Here is a 26,780-nt window from a genome sequence, read left to right on the forward strand (position 1 = left end):
TGCCTGTAATCCCAAATACTCAGGAGGCTGAGGAAGGAGAATTGCTTGAGCCTGGGAGGTGGAGGTTGCAGTGAGCTAAGATTATGTCACTGCACTCCAGCCTGGGTGACAGAGCAAGGCTCCATCTCTAAATAAGTAGATAGATAGATAGATAGATAGATAGATAGATAGATAGATACCTTTTTATTGCAAGAAATACCATTAGTAACATCAAAAGACAATAAACTAGGGGAAGAAAGAGCACCTTCTGTCTACACTGGAGACTTTCTCTTCCCAGAAAAAAAAAATTTAATTTAATTTAAAAAAGACAACTGACAAACTAGGAAAAAATATTTGCAACATTACTGCAATAGAGATATTCCTAAGAAATAAAAAAAAAAACTTTAAAAAATTTAGAAAAATATTTAGAATATAAGAACTCTTACGACTCAACAATAAAAACACAAACAACCTAATTTTAAAAGCCATTTGAATAACAGTTCATTAAAGAAGATATATAGCCCAGGCACAGTAGCTCACACCTGTAATCCCAGCATTTTGGGAGGCCAACACGGGTGGATCATTTGAGCCCAGAAGTTCAAAACCAATCTGGGCAACACGGCAAAACTCTGTCTCTACAAAAAAATACAAAAATTGGCCAGGCTTGGTGCTAAATTTGCAAATTTAAAAACGAAAAATAAAGAAGATATACAGAGGGCAAATAAGTACATGACAAGATGTTAGACATCATTAATCATTGAGAAAATGTAAATTAAAACCACAAAGACATACGACACATTTACTAGAATTGCTACAATTCAAAAGAATGACATTATCAAGTCAAGACAGGGATGTAGAGCAACTGGATATCTCAAACATTATTGGTGAGAATGCAAAATAATACAGTTCATGTGAAAAATAGTTTAACAGTACCTATAAAGTTAAATATATTATACGAACCAGCAATCTCATTTGTAACTATCCAAAATAAATAACAATATGTGACCACACAAAAACCTATGTGGAAATATTTATGACAACTTTATTCATAATAGCCAAAAACTAAAAACAGCAACATATAAACATACTGGTAAATGGAGAAACAAACTGTAGTACAACCATGCAATGAAACACTACTCACCAGTAAAAAGGAACAAACCACGAGTACATGTAGCATGTATGAATTTCAAAGCATTGTGTTAACTGAAAGAAGCCAGACACAAAAGACTACATACTTTATGGCCAATTATATGACATTCTGGAAAGACAACAGCATATAGAGAGAAATCAGATCCATGGAAGCTGGGGGTAAAGAGAGGGGATTGTGCAAAGAGGCATGAGGAAATTTTTAACGATAAAAATCTGTTAAAATTTTTAAAAAGAAAAAGGCTAGAATAACCTTTGTAATGTTGGAATAAATTTGAAAAATAAAACAGAGGTGGGGAGAGAAAAAGACAAATTGTTTCTTAGAGGCAGATCAGGGCAGGAGGTCGGATGGAAAAGAAGACATACCTGATGACTAGAGGCTGAGAGGAAGTTCCTGGGAGAAGAGATAGTTCATAAGGCTTTTTCTGGAGAAATTCTGAGTTTTTGTGGGTAAAACTTTATTTTGTGTCCCCAAATATCTTCAGGAATAAAAGCAAACGTCTCATTCGCATTGGCTCTATTGGATTTCTTGTGGATGCATTAAGGTTAGCTCCTGACTAAAACAGAGTTAGTTTATGCACACGAACATGGCTAGTCAACATCCTGCTTTTGTTTCAATGTCTCAGATCGAAAAGATCTTTAAGTCTAAGGTTGCTGAAACTGGCCTGGAATTTTTGGCATGCATAATTCTAAAGAGAATGACCATTTTGAAAAGCTATAATCTTTTATCCTCTTTTATATCAGGTTTATTTTATCAGAGAAATAAAAGTGGAGAGGTTTTACTCATTTCAGGGAATGCCTTAACAGTATTCTAATGTCTACTGTGATGATAAAAATGAAAAATTAGAGGTAGGAGAAATTGCTAAGAGCGTTAACTACAGCGAAGACTGTTGAGACAAAGTTTGCATGCAACAGATTTTGTTTTCAATTTTAGTTATTTTTATTTCTTCCCCCTCACATTCACTTCATTTCTGGAAAGCAAGTCCTCTCCAAATCTGCTTGACAGCAAGTCTCGAACACAGAATTACTTTCTTCTGTTTTATTAAAATAATGTTAGTACCTTTAATGCTAACGTTTTCTTCTTGCTTCATTTGTAAACATAAATAAATACATAAAGTTATATGTAACTGTATTTGTCCGTTTTCATGCTGCTGATAAAGACACGCCCGAGACTGGGCAATTTACAAAAGAAAGAGGTTTAATTTGACTTACAGTTCCACATGGCTAGGGAAGCTTCACAATCATGGCAGAAGGCAAGGAGAAGCAAGTCACGTCTTACATGGATGACAGCGGGCAAAGAGAGAGCTTGTGCAGGAAAACTCCCGCTTATAATAACCATCAGATCTTGAGAGACTTACTATCATGAGAACAGCATGGGAAAAACCTGCCCTCATGATTCAATTACCTCCCACCAGGTCCCTCCCACGATGGGAATTCAAGATGAGATTTGGGTGGGGACACAGCCAAACCATATCAGTAACTTTAGTAAATTTGCATTACTGTTTAGGCAAACTATACTTTTAATATTTCAAAATAAACATTTTTATTAACTCTAATTTTGTACAAAATGATTACAAAGATATATATTAGATAATATATATATAATAGATACATACTAGATATATATCTAGTATATTACAAAACACACAGGTATATATTCTTTTGAAACATGTGTTATATAATTTCAACTATATCTACCCTTTTTCTTTTTTATTTTGATGGAGGGAAAATCTTTTTTTTATATTTATTTTCCAAAGGATATTATATTGCTTTACATTCTCAACCCTCTGAGCCTCACCCCACTCTACCTTTTTCTTTCCAAATAGCCACATTGTCTTTGGATACATCAAAGAAGTCTAGATATAGCATAAGGCTGATAGATGAGAAACATAAATGAGAGGTTCCAGAAACATGGCACTGTAAGATTAACACAGGTACCACCACTGACCCTCAAAAATAAGACTTATTTTTTTAATTAAGATTTCCATAACAATTACAACATGTTATAAATAATTATATCAAAAGCCATCTGAATTTATTATTTTACTTATTTCTTTCTTAATCCAATTTAATTTCATAACTCAATTACTTTAGAATGCTGATACTAGGAATTTGCAATTGAAGAGATAGCACATTTCACCAAAAACAATCTGAGGCTTATAGTTTCTTCAAGCAAAGTTTTCGCATGGAATTTTTATTAGTTCATTTTGTTGAATGTACCTTCTTGAATTTCAGGGGCCATTGGTCATGTGATAGAAAAATCTTTGACCACTGTATTGCAGTCTTCATGAACAAATTATTTTATATTTTTGTTAAGTGTACTTATTATTAAATGACATGATTTTTTTTTTTCTTTCCAACTTTTAGGTTCTAGGGTACAAGTGCAGGTTTGTTATATGAGTAAGTTGTATGTCTCTGGTCTGGTGTACAAATTACTTTGTCACCCAGGTAGTGAGCATAGTACCAAATAGGCAGCTTTTCAATTCTCATCTACCTCCTACCCTCCACCCTCAGGTAGGCTCTGGTGTCTATTGTTCCTTTCTTTGTGTCCATGTGCACTCAATGTTTAGCTCCCACTAATAAGTGCTAACATGCAGTATTTGGTTTTCTGTTGTTGTGTTAATTTTTTTAACTGGATCTTAAAGTGGAAAACATGTTTATTAACATTCAAACTCCCCTCATACAAGGCAATATAAAAATTCTTAGTATTTTGATTATATATTAGTCTACATTTTCTACATAGTTACAATGATGTATAATATAATTTAGCTCTTCATAATACATTATTTCAAGACATCATTAGTTCTGTTAAACATAAGTCACTTACTTTCAAATCCAATACTTGAATAATTTCCTCTGTACACAGTTTAGCAGGGCTAATTAGCATAAGATGCCATTTATTAAGAGGTATATGATCTGAGTATTAACAGTTGCTGAGGTTTGGTATTTTTATGCAGCATTTTCTTTTTGCTTTGATAACAATACCACAAAACTCTTAAGGATACTGAAATTTAGTAAGTAAAGTTCAGAGACATTACTTTAGCTGTTGAGTCAAATCTCTACATAACACTATAGTAATTAAAACGTTAAAAAAAAAAAAGAAGTGTTGAAATCTGCACTAGTATAGACTGCTCCTGTCAGGATAAGACTCTTTGGAACCGAAAGAGAAAAGACAGCTTTGAGTTTCTTTGTGCTGATAGGAGGAAAGGCAATTAATTACCTTGTTGCCTCTCACCAATGATGGAAGGTCGGGTAAATGCCAGAACATATTCCAACTCAACAACTCTAGGTAACTTTGTGGAGGTGGAAGCTGGGTTATTTCATGCTAGGCAGCTGTAGCACTAACCTCATGCATAAAATGCAAAACACTTAAATACTGTGATCTAGGTCTTAATTGCAAGCTATACGGAGGACTTTTTGTTGTTGTTGTTTTGGCTATACTTTCATTCCAAAAGAAGAGCTGAATTGATGCTTGAGTTATAGCACCAGTCTATTATTATTAGTGAAGAAGTACACTCTTGCAGATAAATACCATATCAAAATTCCTTTTTCAGCAATTTGATTAAATTTTAGAATACTAAAAAATAACTTATTTCTACAGAAATCTTTGAAGGGAGCAAAAAAAAATCAAATTACAGTATATACTTAAACAATTTAAAGGGAAATCAATCATCTTCTGAAAGTCAAATGGTATTGGCTATGTATCAGGGGAACCCACCCCCAATATTACAATGTAGGTTCTATTTTCCATAAGTGTTGACCGGCTGAGAAATAAAGAGAGACAGTATAAAGACAGGAATTACAGCTGCGCCGCCGGGGTTGACATCACGTATTGGTAGGACCATGATGCCCACCCGAGCCTCAAAACCAGCAAGTTTTTATTAAGGGTTTGAAAAAGGGCGTGGGTGTAAGCACAGGGAGTAGGTACAAAGATCACATGCTTCAAAGGGCAAAAAGCAGAACTACTGATAAGGGTCTATGTTCAGCGGTGCACATATTGTCTTGATAAACATCTTAAACAACAGAAAACAGGGTTTGAGAGCAGAGAACCAGTCTGACCACAAATTTACCAGGGCAGAGTTTTTCCTCACCCTAGTAAGCCTGAGGGTACTGCAGGAGACCAGGGCGTATCTCAGTCCTTACCTCAACTGCATAAAACAGACATTCCCAGAGGGGCCGTTTATAGACCTCCCCCTAGGAATGTATTCCTTTCCCAGGGTATTAATATTAACATTCCTTGCTAGGAAAAGAATTTAGTGATATTTTCCCTACTTGCACGTCCGTTTATAGGCTCTTTGCAAGAAGAAAAATATGGCTCTTTTTGCCTGACCCCACAGGCAATCAGACCTTATGGTTGTCTTTCCTTGTTCCCCCAAAATCACTGTTTTTCTGTTCTTTTTCAAGGTGCACTGATTTCATATTGTTCAAACACACGTTTTACAATCAATTTGTACCATTAACACAATTATCACGGTGGTCCTAAGGTGATGTACATCCTCAGCTTATGAAGACAACAGGATTAAGAGATTAAAATAAAGACATGCATAATAAATTATAAAAGTATTATTTGGGAACTGATAAATATCCATATTAAAATGAAATCTTCACAATTTATGTTTCTCTGCCGTGGCTACAGCCAGTCCCTTCGTTCGGGGTCCCTGACTTCCTGCAACAGCTATGTTATAATCCCATTCACAATTAGGCTGCAACTGGACTGCAACATTATGTTCATTAGTTTCATTTTCTTCATCACTACTGTTGGTATCTTCATTGTCATCTTCCTCATAGTCTGAAGATTTGGTCATGTTCTGATGTGAGTGGGATTCTGACAAAGCCCCAAATGACTGGGCACTGACAGAAGCTAAAGGTCTAAGTAAAGAGTCACTTCATTTTATTCTTGACTACCATCTGTGTCAGAGTCTGGATGGCCTTAAGAAGGAAATTTTTGCTTGCACACTGGACTGGTTTTTTTTGGTTTTAGTTAGCCAAGGGTCTACACACTTGCATTGATAAGATGGGAACAGGGAAGGATTCTGAGCTTGTCTCCATCTTCCTACTCATCTGAACAAATGGCACATACATCACACTCATCTCCTTTCTTGAATTTACGTATAGGGAGTTTCTTAAGTTGATCTTTACAAAGTCTGTTTCTTCTAGCTCTATGTCTATCCTGGAAAAATTTTTTGATCCAATAAAAATGAAAGCATATTTCCATACAACAGATGTCCAAATCAGCTTTATTTGTAATAGCCAAAAACATGAAAATGACTATCAAGATGAGACAGATGCCCACTATAATAAGGAAGGAAATTAGGCAGCGTTCCAAAGGAAGACTAAATTCTGGAACTAAAATAAGGTGGCCCCCTTTTTCATATGTGAATTCATCTTTCAGAGAATTAGCTGATGATTCACCAATAAAGACAGATAGAACGTCAGTTTTCTTTAGTACCTCAATGTCGTTGGATCCAATGCTAATGAGGTCATCAGAATCAACATTGTGAACTATGGCTGCTTTGTATTCTGCTCTCTGTGCATTTAAAACCTTTATATCAAAATTACAATCAAGTCATCTAATTAACACAATGAAAGTGCCAGACGAATTGTTTTTTACTGGTGGAGGCACTATGGGTTCACAGGCATTCTCTGGTTTTGAGTTAATCAAAAAACCCTTTAAACCTTCAGCTGGAAGTCTATAACCAAACCTTGCAGGGAGGTCATCAAATGTCTGAGATGTATTTTCAAAGTTATATGCTAAAATGTCTGCTTCTACAGGCAGTAGGTTTAAGAATGCAAAGAGCTGGACAGCCAAGATGCTGTAGACTTGTGTGGCTGACAGCATAAGCATTCCTATGGAGAGCAGCATCTTGTTGTAAAATCACCTGGAAGTCCAGCCCCCGGAACACAAACAGTCTTGCTGGCCACATCACAGGAGAAGTCCCTACCCTGACTTCATGATTGAATATCTGCACTGACCCCACAGCCTGGAGTAGTAACAGGGATGACAACACCTCTTGTGTTAATTTGTTAGGATGATGGCCTCTAGCTGCATCTTGCAAATGACATGATTTTGTTCTTTTTAATGGCTGTGTAGAAATCCATGGTGCATATGTACCACATTTTCTTTATCCAGTCCCCCACTGATGGGCATCTGGGTGGATTCCATGTCTGTGCTTTTGTGAATAGTGCTGCAATACGCACGTGCCTGTGTCTTTTTGGTAGAACAGTTTATATTCCTTTGGGTATATACCCAAAAATTGGATTGTTGGGTCAAATGGTAATTCTGCTTTGAGCTTTTTGAAAATTCACCAAACTGCTTTCCAAAGTGGCTAGGAACTAATTCTCACTAGTAGTGTATAAACTTTCCCATTTCACTGCAAACTCACCAACATCTCTAATTTTTTGACTTTTTAGTAATAGCCATTCTGACTGGTGTGAGATGGTATCTCATTGTGGTTTTGAGTTTCATTTCTCTGATGATTAGTGATGTTGAGCATTTTTTCATATGGTTGGCCACATGTATGTCTTCTTTTGAGAAGTGTCTGTCCATGTCCTTTGCCCATTTTTTAATAAGACTGTTTTTTTGCTTGTTGATTTAAGTTCCTTATGGATTCTGAATATTATACCTTTGTCAGAGGAATAGTCTGCAAATATTTTCTCCCATTCTGTAGGATGTCTGTCTACTTTATTGATAGTTTCTTTTGTTGTGAAGAAGCTCTTTAGTTTAATTAGGTCCCATTGTCAATTTTTGTTTTTGTTGCAATTGCTTTTGGAGTCTTTATCACGAAATCTTTGCAATGGCCTATGTCCAGAATGGTATTTCCTAGGTTTTCTTCTAGAGTTTTTATGGCTTTATGTTTTACATTTAAGTTTGTAATCCATCTTGAGTTAATTTTTATATATAACATAAGGAAGGGTTCCAGTTTTAATCTTCTGCATATGGCTAGCCAGTTATCCCAGCATTTACTGAGTAGGAATTCCTTTCCCCATTGATTATTGTTGTCACCTTTGTCAAAGATCAGATCATTGTAGGGATACAGCTTTATTTCTGGGTTCTCGCACTTGTTTCTTTGGTCTATGCATCTGTTTTTGTACCATTACCATGTGTTTTGATTACTATAGTTTTATAGTATACTTTGATATCAGGTAGTGTGATGCCTTTGGTTTTGGGTGGGTTTTTTTTTTTTTTTTTTTTTTTTGCTTAGGATTGCTTTGGCTATTCAGGCTCTTTTTTGGTTCTATGTGTATTTTGGAATAGTTTTTTCTAATTCTGTAAAAAATGTCATTGGTTGTTTAATAGGAATAGCATTGAACTGTACATAGCTTTGGGCAGTGTATTAGTCCATTTTCATGCTACTGATAAAGACATATCTGAGACTGGGTAATTTATAAAGAAAAAGAAGTTTAATGGACTCAGAGTTCTACATGGCTGGAGAGGCCTCACAATTATGGGAGAAGGCAAAAGGCAAATCTTACATGGCAGCAGCAAGAGAAAATGAGAGCCAAGCAAAGGGGGAAACCAGTTATAAAACTGTGAGATCTTATGAGACTTATTCACTACCATGAGAACAGTATGGAGAAAACTGCCCCCATGATTCAATTATCTACCACTGAGTCCCTCCAACAACACATGGGAATTATGGGAGCTCCAATTCAAGATGAGATTTGGGTGGGGACACAGCTAAGACTGGCCCCTCCTAAATCTCATGCCCTCACATTTCAAAGCCAATCATGCCTTCCAAACAGTCCCCCAAAGCCTTAACTCATTTCAGCATTAACTCAAAAGTCCACAGCCCAAAGTCTTATCTGAGACAAGGCAAGTCCCTTCCACCTATAAGCCTATAAAATCAAAAGCAAGTTTAGTTACTTCCTAGATACAATGAGGGTACAGGCATTGAATAAATACACTCATTCCAAATGGGAGAAATTGGCCAAAACAAATGGGCTAAAGTACCCATGCAGTCTGAAATCCAGTAGGGCAATCAAATCTTAAAGTCCAAAATGATCTCCTTTGACTCCATGTCTCACATCTGGGTCATGCTAATGCAAGAGGTGGGTTCCCATGGTCTTGGGCAGCTCCGCCCCTGTGGCTTTGCAGGGCACAGTCTCCCTCCCAGCTGCTTTCATGAGCTGATGTTGAGTGTCAGTGGCTTTTCCAGGTGCATGATGCAAGCTGTCAGTGGATCTACCATTCTAGGGTCTGGAGGGTGGTGGCCCTCTTCTCACAGCTCTGCTAGCCAGTGCCCAAGTGGGGACTCTGTGTGGGGGCTTCAAGCTCACATTTCCCTTCTGCATTGCCCTAGCTGGAGTTCTCCATGAGGGCCCTGCTCCTGCAGCAGACTTCTGCCTAGACATCCAAGCATTTCTACACATCCTCTGAAATCTAGGCAGAGGTTCCTAAACCTCAATTTTTGACCTCTGTGCACCCATAGGCTCAACACCACATGGAAGCTGCCAAGACTTGGGGCTTGCATCCTCTGAAGCCACAGGTCGAGCTGTACCTTGGCCCCTTTTAGCCATGGCTAGAGTGGCTGGGATGCAGGGCACAAAGTCCCTAGGCTGCACACACCAGGGGGGGCCCTGGGCTTGGCAAAGGAAACCATTTTATCCTCCTAGGCCTCCAGGCCTGTGATGATAGGGTAGACCATGAATGCCCTATGACATGCCCTGGAGACATTTTCCCCATTGTCTTGGTGATTAACATTTGGCTCCTTATTACTTATGCAAATATCTATAGCTGGCTTGAATTTATCCTCAGAAAATGGGTTTTTCTTTTCCTCCACATCATCAGGATAGAAATTTTCCAAACTTGTATGATCTGTTTCCCTTTTAAAACTGAATGCTTTTAACAGCACTCAAATCACCTCTTGAATGCTTTGCTGCTTAGAAATGTCTTCCACCAGATACCCTAAATCATCTCCCTCAAGTTCAAAGTTTCACAAATCTCTAGGGCAGGTGCAAAACGTCACTAGTCTCTTTGCTAAAACATAGCAAGAGTCACCTTTACTCCAGTTCCCAACAAGTTCCTCATCACCATCTGAGACTACCTCAGCCTGGATTTCATTGTCCATGTCATTATCAGCATTTTGGTCAAAGCCATTCAACAAGTCTGTAGGGAGTTCCAAACTTTCCCACATTTTCCTGTCTTCTTCTGAGCCCCCCACACTGTTCCAACCTCTGCCTGTTACCCAGTTCCAAAGTTGCTCTCACATTTTCAGGTATCTTTACAGCAGTGCCCCACTCCTGGTACCAATTTACTGTATTCGTTCATTTTCATGCTGCTGATAAAGACATACCTGAGACTGGGTAATTTATAAAGAAAAAGAGGTTCAGTGGACCCACAGTTCCACATGGCTGGGAAGGACTTATAATCACAGTGGAAGGCAAAAGGTACATCTTACATGGGGGCAGGCAAGAGTGAATGAGAGCCATGTGAAAGGGGAAATCCCTTATAAAACCATCAGACCTCATGAGACTTATCCACTACCATGAGAACAGTCTGACAGAAACTGGCCCCATGATTTAATTATCTCCCACCAGGTTCCTCCCACAACACATGGGAATTAAGAAAGCTACAATTCAAGATGAGACTTGGGTGGGGACACAGCCAAACTATATCAGGCAGTATAAACATTTTAACAATATTGAATCTTCCTGTACATGAGCATGGAATTTTTTTTATTTGTGTTGTCTCTGATTTCTTTCAGCAGTGTTTTGTAATTCTCATTGTAGAGATATTTCACTTCTCTGGCTAGCTATATTTCTAAGCATTTTATTCTTTTTGTGGCTATTGTGAATATGACTGTGTTCTTCACTTGGCACTCAGCTTGGATGTTATTCTTGTACAGAAATGCTGCAGATTTTTGTACAGTGACTTTGTATCTTGAAACTTTGCTGAAGTTGTTTGTCAGATCTAGGAGCCTTAGAGCAAAGGCTATGGTGTTTTCTAGGTATAGAATCATATCATCTGTAAACAAAAATAGTTTGGCTTTCTCTCTTCCTGTTTGGATGCCTTTTATTTCGTTCTCTTTCCTGATTGCTCTGGCTAGGAATCTGGTACTATGTTGAATAGGAGTAATGAAAATGGACATCTTTGTCTTGTTCCAGTTCTCAAGGGGAATGCTTCTAGATTTCACCTATTCAGTACTATGTCAGTTGTCGGTTGGTCATAGATGGCTCATTTTGAGGTATGCCTAGTTTATTGAGGATTTTTAACATGAAAGAATGTTGAATTTTATCAAAAGCCTTTTCTGCACTTACTAAGATGATCATATGGTTTTTGGTTTTAGTTCTGTTTATCTGATTAATCACATTTATTGATTTGTGTATGTTAAACCAACCTTGCATTCCAGGAATAAAGCCTGCTTGATCATGGTGGACTAGTTTTTTGACATGCTGCTGGACTTGGTTTGCTAGTATTTTGTTGAGAATGTTTGCATCTATGTTTATCAGGAATATTGGCCTAAAGTTTTCTTTTTTGCTGTGTCTCTACCAGGCTTTGGTATCAGCATGATGTTGGCCTCATAGAAAGCATTAGGGAGGAGACCCTCCTTCTCAATTATTTGGAATAGTTTCTGTTGAATTGGTACCAGCTCTTCTTTTTATGTCTGGTAGAATTCAGCTGTGAATCCATCTAGTCTAGGACCTTTTCTTGTTGGTAGGATTTTTATTACTGATTCAATTTCATAACTCCTTATTGATCTGTTCAGGGTTTCAATTTCTTCTTGGTTCAGTCTTAGGAGGCTGTACATTTCCAGGAATTTATTCATTTCTTCTAGGTTTTCTAGTTTGTGTGCATAGAGGTGTTCCTAATAGTTTCTGAGGGTTTTTTTACTTCTATAGGGTCAGTGGTAATGTCCCCTTTGTCATTTCTGATTGCATTTGTTTGGGTCTTCCCTTTTTTTCATTAATCTAGCTAGTAGTCTATCAATCTTATTTATTCTTTCAAGAACCAACCGCTGGTTTCATTGGTCTTTTGTATGGATTTTTATGTCTCCATTTCATTCGGTTCACCTCTGATTTTGGTTATTTCTTTTCTCCTACTAGCTTTGGGAGTGATTTGCTCTTGTTTTTCTAGTTCCTCTAAGTGATGCTAGGTTGTTAATTTAAGATCTTCCTTTTTTGATGTGGATGATTAGTGCTATAAACTTTCCTCTTATCCCTGTTTACAACAGGTGAGTTTAGGTCCCAAATATCTGTTTTAGATCTCACATATCTTTGATAATTTTCTGCCTCACTGATCTAATACTGTCACTGGGGTATTCAAGTCTCCTGTTATTGTGTGGTTATCTAAATCTCTTCATAGGTCTCTAAGAACTTGATTTATGAATCTGGATGCTCCAGTGTTGGGTGCATATATACTTAAGATAGTTAAGTCTTCTTGTTGTGTTGAGCCCTTTATCATTATGCAATGCCCTTCTTTGTCCTTTTTGATTATTATTGGTTTAAAGTCTATTTCATCTGAAATAAAAATAGCAACTCCTGATCTTTTCTGTTTTCATGTGCTTGATAGATCTTTCTCCATCTCTTTACTTTGAGCTTATGGGTGTCATTGCATGTGAGATGGGTCTCTTGAAGACAGCATACAGTTGGTCCTTGCATCTTCATCCAACTTGCCACTCTGTGCCTTTTAAGTGGGACATTTATCCTGTTTACAATTAAGGTTAATATTGATATGATGTGGATTTGATCCTATTATATTGGTTTTTGGTTTCTATGTAGACTTGATTATAGTTGTTTTATAGTATCAATGGTCTATGTACTTAAGTGTGTTTTTGTGCTGGCCAGTAATGTCTTTTTGTTTCCATGTTTAGCATTCCTTTAAGAATCTCTTATAAGGCAAGTTTAGTGGTAATGAATTCCCTTAGCATTTGTCTGAAAATGATTTTATTTCTCCTTCACTTATGAAGCTTAGTTTGGCTTGATAGGAAATTCTTGGTTGGAATTGACTGTCTTTAAGGATGCTAAATACAGGTCCCTAATCTCTTCTGGCTTACAGAGTTTCTGCTAAAAGTCTGCTGTTAGTCTGATAGGGTTCTCTTTGAAGGTGACCTGCCCCCTCTCTCTAGCTGCCCTTAATATTTTTCCTTTTACTTTGACCTTGAAGAATCTGATGACCATTTCCTTGGGGATGGTCATCTTGGATAGTATCTTGATAGGTTCTCTGAATTTCCTGAATTTGAATGTCAACATGTCTAGCAAGGTTGGGGTAATTTTCATGGTTAATATTCTTAAGTATGTTTTCCAAATTGCTTGCTCTCTCTCCTTCTCTTTCAGGGATGCCAATAAGTCATAGGTTTGGTCTCTTCACAAAATCTCATATTTCTCAGAGATTCTGTTCATTTTTTTAAAATTCTTTTTTCTGTGTGTTTAAATGACTGAGTTGATTCAAAGAATTGGTATTCAGGCTCTGAGATTCTTTCCTCAGCTTAGTCTATTCTGATGTTAGTATTAGGCTGGTGCAAAAGTAATTGTGGTTTTTGCTATTTAAAAGTAATGACAAAAACTGCAATTACTTTTGCACCAACCAATACTTCTAATTGTATTAAGAAATTCTTTTTTTTTTTTTTTTTTTGAGATGGAGTCTCGCTCTGTCGCCCAGGCTGGAGTGCAGTGGCGCAGTCTCGGCTCACTGCAAGCTCCGCCTCCCGGGCTCATGCCATTCTCCTGCCTCAGCCTCTCCGAGTAGCTGGGACTACAGGCGCTCGCCACCACGCCCGGCTAATTTTTTTGTATTTGTAGTAGAGACGGGGTTTCACCATGGTCTCGATCTCTTGACCTCGTGATCCGCCCACCTCGGCCTCCCAAAGTGCTGGGATTACAAGCGTGAGCCACCGCGCCCGGCCCAAGAAATTCTTGTAGTGAGCTTTTCAGCTCTATCAAATCAATTTGATTCTTTCCTAAAATGGCTATTTTGTCTTTCAGCTCTTGAATCCTTTTACTAGATTTCTTAGACTCCTTAGATTGGGTTTCAACTTTCTCCTCAATTTCGATGATCTTCATCGCCATCCAGATTTTGAATTCTATGTCTGTCATTTCAGCCATTTAATTCTGGTTAAGAACCATTGCTGGGAAGCTAGTGCAGTCATTTGGAGGTAAGAAGACACTGGCTTTTTGAGTTGCCAGAGATCTTGTGCTGGTTCCTTCTCATCTGTGTGAGCTGATGTTTCCTTAATCTTTGAAGGTGCCATTCTTCCAATGAGGCTTTTTGCTTTTATATTCTTTGATGCCCTTGAGGGTTTGATTGTGGTATAAGTTGGGTTTAGTTCACTGGCTTTATTTCTTAATAATTTCAGTGGGCAAAGGCTCAGCTCAGCATTCGTGGGCTGTGTGCTCTAACCCTGGGGGCTGAGACCAGGCCCACAGCTTTGTTCTCTGGCTCCTTGAGGTTAAGTACCTGCTGTGCTAAAGGATCTGAGATGTCCCTGCTGGCAACACCACTCTGATGCAGGAGGTGCCTGCAAAAGCACTTCACTGGGTGGGTGGCAATAGGGTCAAAACACATGCAGACAACAGCAGGGCAGCAGCGGGGTGGTCAACTGTGCACATGCATGCGCTAGTGGTAGGACAGCAGCAGTGCAGTTCACACACGCATGTGCATACACCAGCAAAGTGCTGGGGGAAGGCTGCAAGCAGATGCGCACTGGCTGGGGTCCATCTGCAAAAGCTCTCTGATGGCTAGGCAGTGTCTACCAGCAAAAGAGCTATGGTGGTAGCCACTGAGAAGCACCCCAGTTAGGCATCTGAGGCTGTGTTGCAAATTGGTGCAGCCACATGTGAACCCTGGAAGAGGCTAGCAGACAAGAGACACTCAAATCAGACTGGCCCTGTCCCATGTGGCAAGATAGACGTGTTCTGTCCAGGTCGAACAGTCAACAAAGGCCAACGCTACCTGAAGGACCATGGGAAGCCTTGGGGGATGGGTGTCCCTGTCCATGCTCTACTGCAGCTATTCCTGAGCCAAACTATGAGCTCCATGCAGGCTGGACTCCTGTTCCTGCCAACTCTCCAAGCAGCTCTCCCTGCCAGCATAAATGTTCACGGGGCCATAAAGTCTCCTGCAGCTAGGATTCCAGACGTCTTCGGTGAGAATGGGCCACTCCATACCTATTTAACTCACATTTTCCCCAGGAGCTACTCGGGATCAGAAACGAGATCTAGTGCTCAGTAACCCAATGCAGGGTTCCAAGCTTCTTCACCCTTCAGCCTATTGTCTCCATCACCCTCTGTCCACATTCAATGCCTTCCTTTCAACAACCTGCTTGGAGGGTGCCAGTTTTCTTGCTGGTCTGGTCTCCCGGTGGGAGAAGCTCTTCCTGACTGTGTCTAGTCGGCTCCTCTTTTTGATTACTCTGATTTTAAAACATAGTTTTGATTAGAAAATTGAATCCTTCATTTAGAGTAGTTACAAAATGTTCAGTTTATAGACCTCCATTTAGGGATAGTTATAAATATTTCAATTTATAGATAAAAAAATAAAAAGTATAGAGTGGCTAATAGACAACTAGGATTTATACTTACAGCTTTGTACTCCATCTCCTATAAATTTTGGAGTTTTAGCTTTTCATAAACATTTACTAGTGCCCTCTGGTGACAATATACATAAGAATAAATATGTGTAACACAGGCTCCTCTTCTCATAACGCTGCTTTTCTTTAGAAAATGGAGATTGAGATTATTTAGATAAGAATGAAACTGACTTCACTCTTCCTGGCCTCTTTCCACTGAATGAAACATGTGAATTTATATATTTTCCTCTTTTCCATTGGTTTCTATTTCTCATAATTATAAACATTGAATAATCAGCTTGGAAATTATGCAGTGATACCAAGAATATTCCCTTGTACATCTTATATCTTCAGCTTTTGTGGTTTTTTTCAGCCTATTTTCATCTTTTTATTTCCTTCACGAGGAAAGGAAAGGACAGGAGGACATAAATGTGCTTATTTATATCCCTACTTTCTTTCATACTGCAGAACACCCACTGACCTCAGGCTACCCTCATATGAATACATAGCGTCTATTTGCAATGCACCTCTCCCCCACTCCCTATAGTCCAGTCTGAGTCTTGTCTAGCAACAACAAACGCCTCAGAGCTACCACAAATGAACAGTGACTACCAATCTGATGGAAACATTATAAAAGATTTTTATTTATTTGTCTTTCTCTAATAAAGATTCTTGTTTTAATATTTAAAAAATTCCATTGAATGACTGGAAAGACAATGAAGGTTATAAAATTGCCATTTGTGCCATTATAATTTTGATGAAAATATTAATAGTAACTTTATCCACCTCTTCCAAAGAAGGACAGAGAAAAAGATAGTGGCCTGGAATCTTGAGGAGGGGGAAATATGAACTACTATGGCCTCTCATGAGATAAGCCTCTTCTAAAATGGTGTTAGTATCCTTTATTCCTTTGGCAACAGCCTGTGGCATTCCTTAAATTATAACTGGCCCACCAGTGAAAGAGTCATATACCTTCTATATGACAAGTGGGCCTGCCAGTCTGTTTGCTTCTGTCTCATTCATCTGCTAAACCACATGGTTTGATTTTCCTTAGCGTGGGTTAGGACAGAGTAGGGAGATAGAAGAATACTGGGAACATAAAATCGTTCTGTGTTGTTTTTTATTGTTTCAGCTTTATACTTGTTTTAAAATCTGCTGTACATAGTCTTAAAGTTTCAGAGTAGTCATATAAGAAAGAAAACAGTTTAATTTTGTTAACTCGGTGTTACCCAAGTTTACTTGACCACATTGTTTTTTCATACAACATTTTAGCATCAAGCTAGTGTTCAAAGACTATACTTTTGGAAATGCTGACTTTAAAGGCTCATAAGGCAGCAGGTTTTATCAGGTACTATTTCAGTATAATGAGTTATTTTCCCATTTAACTGTTATTCTATATCCATGTTTGTTTGCAAATTCATGGAAATAAATCCAGACCAGTAGTTTCCAACCACAGATCATCTTGCCCCCCAGGGACACTTGATGATGTCTGAAGATATGTTTGGTTGTCACAACTTGGCAGTTGCTAATAATATCTAGTTGGTATGGGGTCCAGGATGATGCTAAACATCTCACAACGGATAGGACAGCTCCCCATAACAAAGAATCATCTGGCTTATATGTCAATAGTACCATGATGGTGAAATTATCATCTAGACAGTGGTTAACTCTGAGAAGTAGGATTGCAGGTGAGGGTGAAAAGAGAAAGGTTCACTTTTGATTTTATACAAGAATACTTTTATAGTTAAAAATATAATTAATCAATGTACATGTCATAGAAAAGTTTAAAAATACACCAAATATAAATTTAAAATTACCCTGACATAAACATTGTTGAATGCTGTTAGAAATACAAAATGAATGTACATTCTAACCCCACATCCCACCCAGATTCCTAGAAATAGAAAAATACTATTAATAAATCCACAACAGCCTAGAATAACAATAGGGGATTGTTGTGTCAGTCTCAAAAGCATATAAAAAAAATCTCTGAAATATAGGAGGCAAGGGAGGTTACTGAAGGAGGAAATCAGAGCTCCAAATTAATAGATGTGCAGAAGTAGCTTGAAGGGTACTTCAAGTCAAAGGTAGCATACATGGGGAGCTGGAGGAGGTCCGTAGAAAACAGCAAGGTGATTTTGGGGAATCCATGGAAAGTGCAGACAGTTAGGTCTAACTTTTCCTATCCTGCCCATTTATCTAATGCTGAGCAGCAGAGAACTCAGGTCCCAAACAAAAGCAATGAGTGTGAAGCATCTTTAGTCCTGAGAGGCAGGTTAGTGCCCAGTATAGATGGAAACTCTCTGAAGGTATGAAGAGCCCCCATACCTAGAATATCTCACTCACTCTACAGCCCATACCACCTCTCCCCAACAATTGTTAGAGGTAGGTTAAAGTTTGAAAAAGAAATACACAGCATTCATACATAGAACAAGAGAGAATCTAAAATAAGATTCTAAAATATATGTACATTAAGAATTTGAGGGCCAGGCACGTTGGCTCACACCTGTAATCTCAGCACTTTGGGAGGCTTAGGCAGGCAGATCACGAGGTCAGGAGTTTGAGACCAGCCTTGCCAACGTGATGAAACTCCCTCTCTACTAAAGATACAAAAAATTAGCTGGGCGTGGTGGTGCGCACCTGTAATCCCAGCTACTCGGGAGGCTGAGGCAGGAGAATCACTTGAACTCAGGAGGTGGAGGTTGCAGTGAGCCGAGATTGCACCACTGCACTCCAGCCTGGGAGACAGGGCAAGACTCTGTCTCAAATAAACAAAATAAAATAAGAATTTGAGAAAACAACTCTAGTCTTCACAATGACAGATGCTACAGCAAATTCACATTAGAGGAGTATGTCTTCACCTAAGGCAATCGGTAGAGTCTTCAATTTGTTGAAATACAGTAGTTGACATTGACTAAGGTGTAATTTTAAATTTAATGTAATATAGTTATGATGGGTGCTGTGAAGATGTTTTAGGAATATCTCAACCAATTTTCCTTACTTACATATTTTTCTGTGTATAAGAGTGATATATAAGAAAACCTATGTTGAAATAAGCCAAAAATTATTTCCATAAAATTAAAAATCAAGGTGAAAAAGTATTGTGTCATAGTTTCATTGATAGTATTTTTTTTCTTTCATAGTGACATATGAAATAATGGCATCTTATATAACATAAAATAGATATAAAAGCCATAAATTAAATATTAGCAAACTAGATCCATTAATATATGAAAAATATATTATATCTAAGTTGGGTTTAATTCCAAAAACGCAAGATTGTTTTAACTTAAGAAATCAATTAATGTAATTCACCATATTAGCAGATTAAAAAAGAAACAGCATTTGATCTTCTACCTAAGTGAAGAAAAAAGGCTCTTCAGAAAATCTAACATTTAGGCATGATAATATATATTCATGGCTGACTAAGAATTAAAGAGAATCTCTTTAACCTAGTGTGATAGTTAATACTGTCAGCTTGATTGGATTGAAGGATGCAAAGCATTGTTTCTGGGAGTGTCTGTGAGGGTGTTGCCAAAGGAGATTAACATTTGAATCAGTGGTCTGGGAGAGGCAGACCCACCCTCAATCTGGGTGGGCATGATTTAATCAGTTGCCAGCACGGCTAGGCTAAAAGCAGGCAGAGGAACGTGGAAGGACTAGACTGGCTAAGTCTCCTGGCCTCCATCTTTCTCCCATGCTGGATGCTTTCTGCCCTCAAACATTGGACTCTAAGTTCTTCAGCTTTTGGACTCTTGAACCTACACCAGTTGTTTGCCAGGAGCCCTCAGGCCTTTGGTCACAGACTGAAGGCTGCACTGTCAGCTTCCCTACATTTGAGTTTTTTGGACTCAAGACTGCTTCTCAGCTTGCAGACAGCCTATTGTGGTATTTCACCTTGTGATCATGTGAGTCAATACTCCTTAATAAACTCCTTTTCTTTCTTTTCTTTTTTTTTTTTTTTTTTTGAGACGGAGTCTCGCTCTGTCGCCCAGGCTGGAATGCAGTGGCGTGATCTCGGCTCACTGCAAGCCCTGCCTTCCGGGTTCACGCCATTCTCCTGCCTCAACCTCCAGAGTAACTGGGACTATAGGTGCCCGCCACCAAGCCCAGCTAATTTTTTTGTATTTTTAGTTAGAGATGGGGTTTCACCGTTTTAGCCAGGATGCTCTCAATCTTCTGACCTCGTGATCTGCCCACCTTGGCCTCCCAAAGTGCTGCGATTACAGGCGTGCACCACCGTGCCCGGCTAACTCCCTTTCATATATGAACTTATCCTATTAGTCCTGTCCCTCTAGAGAACCCTGACTAATACACGTAGTAATGGATGTTTACAAATAAATAAACAAAAAGCTGCTGCAAAATTATGCATAATAAAACTCTTGAAAGCTTTCTCTTTGAAATCAAGAACAAAACAAATATGACTACTAATGTAGTTTGGATGTTTGACATCTCATCAGACCTCACGTTGAAATTTGACCTCCAGTGTTAGAGGTGAGGCCTTGTAGGGGGTATTTGGATTCCGGGAGCAGATTCCTTATTAATGGCTTGGTGTCATTCTCAAAGTGGGAAGTTTTCACTATTCATTACCACCATAACTGATTGTTAAAAAGAGCCAAGCATCTCCCTTCCCTCTCTCTTTATTCCTCTCTCACCATGAGATCCCCACTCCCCTTTGCCTTCCACGAGTGGAAGCTTCCTGAGACCCTCACCAGAAACAAATGCTGACACCATGCTTCTTGTACAGTCTGAAAAACCATAAGCCAAATAAACCTCTCTTATTTATAAATTATCCAGCTTCAGATATTCCTGTATAGCAACACAAATGGACTAAGATACCTACTGTCACCACTACAATTCCACATTGTATGAGGATTTTAGCTAGCATAATAAAGCACAAAAAAGTGTTAATGTTCTGGAAGGAAGAAACTAAACTTGATACACACGTGATATAATTGTGATATAAAAATTCTAAAACTATCTACAGATAATTTTAAAATAAGTAGGAGAATTTAGTAGAATTGCTGGAAATAAAATCAGTTTACAGAAATAAATTGCTATATTTCTCTATGCCTTTAACAAATAGTTATTTTTAATAACATTAAGCACACAGAATACCTAAAAACAAATCTTACAAAGAATTTTGGAGACATCAATGGAGAAAACTATATAATTTTATTAATGGATATAATAATTTATTATATATAATTTATTTTACTAATGGTTATAAGTCCTAAATAAATGAAAAGATATATCATCTCATTAAGCAGAACACTCAATATTTAAATATGTAAATGTTCTCCAATTAATTTAACTTAGATTCAATTAAAAGCCAATAATCTCAACTTGTTTTTGTGAATCTTGACAAGTTAATTTTAAGATTAATGTAAAAATATATAGAATCTCTGCTGGGCACAATGGCTCACACCTGTAATCCCAGCACTTTGGGAGGCCAAGGTGGGCAGATCACCTGAGGTCAGGAGTTCAAGACCAGCCTGGCCAACATGGCAAGACCCCATCTCTACTAAAAATACAAAAATTAGCCAGGCGTGGTGGCACACGCCTGTAATCCCAGCTACTCGGGAGGCTGAGGCAGGAGAATTGCTTGAACCTGGGAGGCAGAGTTGCAGTGAGCCAAGATCATGCCACTGCACTCCAGCCTGGGCAACAGAGTGAGACTCTGTCTCAAAAAAAAAAAAAAAAAAAAATATATATATATATATATATATATATACACGCACACATATATGTACGCACATATATATGTGTGTACATACATATGTGCGTGTATATATATGTCCATATATATATGTCCATATATATGTCCATATATATATATGTCCATATATATGTCCATATATATGTCCATATATGTCCATATATATATATGTCCATATATATATGTCCATATATATATATGTCCATATATATGTTCATATATATATGTCCATATATATATATGCTCATATATATATATATGAGATCCCAACTTATTTTTTGTGAATCTTGACAAGCTAATTCTAAAATTAATGAAAAAATATATAGGATCAAGAATAGCCAAACACTTTATAAAAGAAGACGAAAGATTTGCTTTACCCAATAGCAGGACTTATTTATTACAAAATGACTGTAATGAAAGCTATGTTAAGTATTGGCATAGGAACGGATAAGTAGATTGATGAACAGAATAGAGCCCAAACACACTCTACAGATATTTGAAGACACACTACAGATATTTGGTGGTGAGCCCACTGAGTAGCCACATGGAAAAAAGTAAAATTGTATCTCTATCTCACACCAAACACAAACACCAACTGCAGGAGTAATAAAGACTCAATCATAAATGACAAACTAAAAAGCTCTAAGAAGTGAGGAGAATGCCTTCATGATTTTGGAATGGGGAAATTTTCATAACCAAGACACAAAGAGAACCAAGTATTTTTTGAGTGTTAAGAAGTGAGACCACATTAAAATTAAAAACTTCAGTTCATCATATGCCACTATAAAAGAGTGAAAATACAAGCTACAGAGTAGGATAAGATATTTGCAACACATATAACTAAAAAGTACTTCTATTCAGAAAATATAAGGAACTCCTAAAAATTAGTAAGAAAAAAATGAAATACAAATTTTTAAAATGGGAAAAAGTCTAGAACTTCACAAAATGGAAACTCCAAATTATCAATAAACATATGACAAAATATTAAGTGTCAGTAGTTAATCAAGGATATGCAAATTAAAACCAGTATGAAGTAGCTTTGGGTACCCATCAAATTGACAAAAATAAAAATTCTGACAATATCAAAGGTTGGCAAGGATGTGAAACAAAGGAAATTCTATACATCGCTGATGGTCTGTGAATTGTCTACAAAAGTTTGAAAATTAATTTAGCATTTTAGTAAAGTCAAAGATGTGCAAACTCTATGCCCTAGCAGTTTTTCTTCTACATACATCTTTTAAAGAAATTCTTATATATGTGCACCAACATAGTGGTACAGAATATTCTTAGCAACAGTGTCTGTAAGAGTAAAAAACTGTAAAACCACCCAAATCTTATCAAATATTGATGAATAAGTTGTGGCATAGTGATACAACTGAATACTACAACACAATGAAAATGAATACAACTGAAACTCCACACACTACCATGTGAATAGATCACAAAACCTAATATTGACATAAAACAAGTCCAAAATATGATTCTATTTATGTGAAATCAAAAGTTCAAAAATAGGCAAAACCAGACTATAGTGCTTAGGATGATGTTATGAGTTGAATTTTGCTCCCCTAACATATCTGTTGAAGTCCTCACTCCCAGCATCTGTGAATGCAACATTATTTGGAAATGGGACATTTGCAGATGTAATCAAGTTAAGACGAGGTCATTAGGGTGGACTATAATCCAATACGACTGATGTCTTTGTTAGAAAAGGAAAAGAAAAACACATAAGAAAGACGACCAGGTTATGATGAAAGCAGGGATTGGAGTTATGCTGCCACAAGTCAAGAAATGCCTGGGGCTACCAGAAGGTGGAAAAGGCAAAGAAGGGTCCTTCCATAGATGCTTCAGAGATATCATGGTTCTGCCAACACCTAAATTTCAGACCCAAAACTATGAGAAAATAAAATTATTTTGTTTCTGATATTGGTTAAGGCAATCCTGGGAAACTAATGCATATAACAAAATTATAAATAAATTTTTGAAAGCAAAGAATTTATTATCTCAAAAAGCAGAATAGCGTTTACCTCTAGAGCCTCCAGAGGCCAGGAATTGGTGCTGGCACGTATCTTTCCTATCTGGCTATTGTTAAGATGCTCTCTTTTTGTTTGAAGTTTGTAATTTAACTATGATGTGTCTGGGTGTGGATATCTCTTTATTTGTCTTGCTTGATATTCTTAGACTTCCTATATCTGAGACAACTGTCTTTCATGCATTTAGAAATATTCTTAGCCATTATCTCTCCTAGTATTACTTTTCCTTCCTCCTCCCTATTCTCTCCTTCAGGAATTCTGACTGGATGCATGATCGATCACATGCTACCTTCCAGATATTTTCTATTTTCTACATCATTGTCTTTCTGTGCTGTATTCCATGTAATTTCTTCATATTTTGCCATTTTGCAACCATCGTGGTAATCACTGGTTTGAGCAATTATCATCAATGAATGTGGATCCTTCATGAATACCTAGAAAAGAGGAAGGTTTGAGGCGAAACTGAATAATTGCATGATCTCAAAAAGTTTCTCTCAAGGCTACGTATTAGTCGCAAAGAGGAAAGCAGTAACTATATTGCGGAGAAACTAGAAAACACCTTGATTGCATGATCAAAATTAACATCAATGAGGAACAAACGACGTTATGTGCCACCAGATGTGATTTTTTTGAGACAGGGTCTCACTCCCATCCCCCAGGCAGAAGTGCAGTGGAGTAACCACGGCTCATTGCAGCCTTGACCTCCCAGGCTCAAGCAATCGTCCCACTTTATTTTTTAACTTTTTCATAGAGATGAGGTCTCACTTGCCCAGGCTTGTCTCGAACTCTTGGGCTCAAGTGATTCTCCTGCCTCAGCCTCCCAAAGTGCTGGGATTACAAGCATGAGCCACCATGCCTGGCCCAGATGTGATATTTTGAGAAGGATACAATGCCACTTATTTAGTAGTCTGGTCTGTGATGTATAACCTGAACTAAATCATGAAGAAACAATGAAACTTTCTCACCCAGTGTTTCATGACAAATGTAAGCCTTACAGAAAATGACCTGAGTGACTATTTTCTCAATTTTCCATCCTAGATGCATAGGAGAGAGGTTAATTCATTCTATACAATGTATGCTTCAGGGCTTAGTTCTCCTGAGGAAACTCAGTTAAAAAGGGATGCCTCACACAAATTCAAATTGAGGCATTCTATCATAAATAACTAGCCCATATTCTTCAAAAATATTAATGTCAGCAAAGACAAAGAAAGGCTGCTGAACTATTTCAAATTCAAGGAGATGTGATAACCAAATGCAATATGTAATCCCGGACTGAATGCTTTCCTGGAAAAAAAATGTTATAAAAGACAACATTGAGAATTGACAAAACTGTAATATAACAGTAGATTAAAGTATTATGTCAATGTTAAATTCCCATAATTTGATAGCTATATTGCTGTCATATAAATAGATATTGTCATTCACAGTAAAATCACAGACAGTTTAAGATGGTAAAGAGGTATGATATATGCACCCTACTCTCAGGTAGTTCAGAAAATAATTACATATACACATCCACACAATATCAGCTGTATTTCTTAAAATAAGCACAATATTGGTGCAATCATCCCAGTTATCTTAGAAATGCAAATTAAAACAACATATGACTTTATACCCAAAATAATGGCAAATATTAGAAATTCAGGTAAGATCAAATGTTGTTAAAGATGTGGAAAAATGGCGATCCACATGCACTGATGGTGAAAGTATACTGGCAGAGAAATTCTGGAGTGCAAACTGCCAATATTTACCAACTCACACTTTGGTCCATTAAAAAAAAATCAAATATATCAATAATTCCAATAAATCTAAAAGGACTAAATTCTCCAACTGAAAGAAGAAAATCAGAAAACAACTCCAATGTTTATCAACAATTATGTGGAAAATAAATCATGGTAAGTTAATATTTGTAATATTATACAGCAATGAAGATGAATTAATTACAGCTACACACACTGATGTGGAAGAATCTCAAAAACATATGAGGAAAAAGGCAAGTCAGGGCCAGGTGCAGTGGCTCACGCCTGTAATCCCCAGCACTTTGGGAGGCCAAGGCAGGTGGATCACTTGAGGTCAGCAGTTCGATACCAGCCTGGCCAACATGGTGAAACCCTGTCTCTACTAAAAATACAAAAATTAGCCGGGTGTAGTGACACACACCTTCAATCCCAGCTACTCAGGAGGCTAAGGCAGGAGAATCGCTTGAACCCAGAATGTAGTGAGCCAAGATTGCACCACTGCATTCCAGCCTGGGTGACAGAGCAAGACTCTGTCTCAAAAAAAAAAAAAAAACCAAGTCAGAAGAGTGCAAAAAGTACCCTCCATTTATATAAAGTGGAAAAACAGGCAAAACTTAACAATACAATGTTTATTATTCATACATGTGCAATAAACCTTCAAAAATGTTAGGTAATGATGAAGACAAAACCCAGGGTAGTTGTACCTCAGGGAAAAAAGAGAGGGCACAATCGAGGAGGGATACCCAAATGGCTTCATAGTTGTTGGTAATTTTCTATTTCTCCAGCAAAGTGGTAGTTACATACATATTTATTCAATAGCTAATACCATTTAAACTGTACATTCATACTACCTGCTCTCTTGGTAAGTGTAACTCATAATAAACAGCTAAAATAAAAACAATACTTTCAGGAGTATATGTGACAAATGATAAGATATGAAAAGGAAGGATGATGGGTACTCAGGTGTCCATTATACTTTCTCTGTGCTATCGTATATATTTGAAATATTCAGTAATAAAAAGAGAAAGGAGATGCAAGGAGGCACTTAATATGATTCTCTTAAAGTCTACAGATCAAGTTGATGGAAAATAAATAAAGATATTTAAAAATTTGGGTTATGTCACTAGTGGTTTGCACTAATGATTTCATATAAAACTTTTCACTGCCAAAAATGAAAATACGTGATCACATATAGGCCAGTTAGAAAATCTCAAAACATTTGAAAAGTAGACAGCATACAGACTAAATTTATATGTGTATATATAGTCTATTTGAAAATTATAAAATTCGGGTCCACGCACGGTGGCTCACACCTGTAATCCCAGCACTTTGGGAGGCCGAGGCGGGTGAATCACGAGGTCAGGAGATTGAGACCATCCTGGCTAACATGGTGAAACCCCATCTCTACTAAAAAAACAAAAAAACTAGCCAGGTGTGGTAGCAGGCACCTGTCGTCCCAGCTACTCGGGAGGCTGAGGCAGGAGAATGGCGTGAACCCGGGAGGTGGAGCTTGCAGTGAGCCGAGATCGCGCCACTGCACTCCAGGCTGGGCGACAGAGCGAGACTCCGTCTCAAAAAAAAAAAAAGAAAGAAAATTATAAAATCCTGTTTATTGGAGACACTGTCCTTTTCCCATTGTATATTTTTGGCACCTCTGTCA

At 37.7% G+C, this 26,780-nt stretch overlaps 2 pseudogenes; both read right to left on the bottom strand.

The window, feature by feature from the left end:
* LOC129469553 (FLYWCH-type zinc finger-containing protein 1-like) overlaps window positions 1–26,780 on the bottom strand; it is an 82,022-nt pseudogene that overhangs the window by 16,368 nt on the left and 38,874 nt on the right.
* LOC134732845 (E3 ubiquitin-protein ligase RNF13-like) lies at window positions 5,730–7,039 on the bottom strand (annotated as a pseudogene).

Source organism: Symphalangus syndactylus, chromosome 17 (genome assembly GCF_028878055.3).
Source record: "Symphalangus syndactylus isolate Jambi chromosome 17, NHGRI_mSymSyn1-v2.1_pri, whole genome shotgun sequence".
NCBI lineage: Eukaryota > Metazoa > Chordata > Mammalia > Primates > Hylobatidae > Symphalangus > Symphalangus syndactylus.